Source organism: Homarus americanus, unplaced genomic scaffold, assembly GCF_018991925.1.
Source record: "Homarus americanus isolate GMGI-L3 unplaced genomic scaffold, GMGI_Hamer_2.0 scaffold58074, whole genome shotgun sequence".
NCBI lineage: Eukaryota > Metazoa > Arthropoda > Malacostraca > Decapoda > Nephropidae > Homarus > Homarus americanus.
The window spans coordinates 2078489-2081026 of NW_024729094.1; positions in this window are offsets into that span (position 1 = coordinate 2078489).

A 2538-nucleotide genomic window follows, 5' to 3' on the forward strand; every position below is an offset into this window, starting at 1 on the left:
GAGGGTCGAATCTAAAAATAGCGTCGAGCCAGACACTGCGCGTATATGGGTAGATGCACCGCGGAAAGTGAAAGTCCGGTTCTGGCGAGGCACCGCGTAAATGAGAAAACGCGGAAAGTGAAACCGCGTAAAGCGGGGTAATACTGTACTGTACATGTCTTGCATATTGGTCATGGTCAGTTCACATTGGTCAGTCGTGGAGTGTACATCGACAGTCTACCACACAAGCATTTTCTCACTCGTTTTTCCATCATTGCCTAGTGTTTGAGCCAGTAGGTCTGATTGCCCTGGATGAAGCACCTAATTTTGGTACTGTACCAGTGCCGGATTAACCATGAGGTAATTGAGGCACTAGCCTCAGGCCCCCCGACTCTAAGGGGCCCCCAAATCCAAACATTCTCTAAGTTGAAGCGTATAAAACATGAACTTCGTTCAACGATGTCCTAGCAACGTCTCAATTTTCTGTCTCTTATGAACATTAAATGTGTTATTTTGCAGAAGCTTAATATTGATGAAATCATTGATAAATTTGGGTATATTTTGTTCTTGTTATTTATATATACCTTGAGGGTAGGGGGCCCCAAGTTGATCTGTGCCTCAGGCCCCCTATTAAGCTTAATCCGGCCCTGTACTGTACTGTACCTAGAAATGTTGAAATTTTGATTAGGGGCAGATAATGTGAAAGTACCATTTTTCCTCCCTCAAGAGGTGTTCTTCATATCTCATAAAATCTCATAATTCATAAGGGCTAGAGTGGTAGAGCCTATATTATTTCAAATTATGAGGGTTTTATTGTATGCAGAAACTAATAATACTGTACAGTATAACCAAACTGACACAAGTACTTTTGTTATTACAGTACACTTGGTTACCTTGGACACATGTTCATGATAGGTGTCCACTTTACATAATTATCCATTTATGGAAGCTTCTTGGTCCCAAACTCTCCATTACCTGGAAAAAAAACTTTTTGAGAGTTCCCAAAAATTACGGGGAAAATTTCTCCATTCTGGTTATTTGAAGAATTTTCAAGGGATTGGATCAACGCGTTTCCCGGAAATTCTGAGAAAATTATTCTGTTTCAGGCCTTCAAACAAATTTTTGACAGATGTTCCGATGTGAGGATGCATGCCGAGCACGTGGGTGGGTAGGCTCAGAGTGCTTGCGAGCTATGATTGGCTACTATTGTCATGTGACTATATGAAATGCCTATGATTGACTGATGTATCTTACAGCCTATCTCTTCAAAGTCTAGTATCATGACACACTTAGTTCATTGTCTGCTGTCATTGTACAAGTATGTTTGCTCACTCACTGCTATTTTCACATACAGGTTGTGTTGTGCAGCTAAGAATACCATTAAAGCAGCGTTAAGACGTAAAAAGTAATTACAGTTACGTTTACTATACTGTATATTCAGTACTGTATGTACAGTACAGTATAGTACTGTACATAGCAGAGTGGACAGTGTATGCCTACTGTAGGCTAGTGTATAGAGGGTGCATGTACAATATACAGTGTGTGTACACTGTACAATTCCTCCTTCATAGGAGGATAGGAAAGAGACCATCAGCAACACCTGCTACAGGAAATGGTACAGGACAGAAGCAGGTCATCCTGTATCATCTTTTCACCATTTGGCCTGCCTGCATCACAAACTTAAGACAACTGTATCTGCTGATGAGTACAGTAAACCCTTGATAACTCGGAATATATGGGGCTCTAACCATTCCAAGTTCTCAAGGCGTTTTTGTCCCAGTCTTTCATCACACCCCAATATCCAAGTTTTTGGCCAAAATAACCTACCATAATCTGAAAACATGCACAAAAATTAACACTTACCAACACTGCAGGTGAAGGATGAGGATAATTCAAGCTTGTAGTGCCATGTGGTAGGTGTCAGAGTTGATGGGGAGCTCACTGCACTACTGTACAGTATACACAGTATTGTCAGCAGTTACAGCACCAACTTAAAATATTATTTTCCACTTAAACACTACTGTACTGTATGTGTATACTGGTTCAATTTTCATTGTGGGTGGAATAGCACTTTGCACCACTTAAGTGAAAATAAGTAGGGTGATTATGGGTGGGTATCCTCTCACTAGGCCAACTGAGCGGCTGACTGGGCAGAGCCTCCTAGTACTACAGGAGGCGCTCCAATTGATAGTGATGAATCAACCAATGGCGCCCAAGTCAGATTCTTGTTTCAACAGGAAGCCCGACTCTTTCTCTACCCAATACAAGGTTTATTCGTCATCCTTCTGTCAAAGAGTCGGTCTTCCTGTTGAAACAAGAATCTGACTTGGGCGCCATTGGTTGATTCATCACTATCAATTGGAGCGCCTCCTATGATGTTTTGTTTATTTACAATAACTGTATACCTGTACTGCATTGTATGTGTACAATAGTGTTTGCATAAATAAATACAGGTACTGTACTCCTCAACTTACGATATACAGGTGCTCCCCGACTTACGATGGGGTTAGGGACCCAAATCCAGGTCGTAAGTCCGACTGGTCGTAAGTCCGACATAGA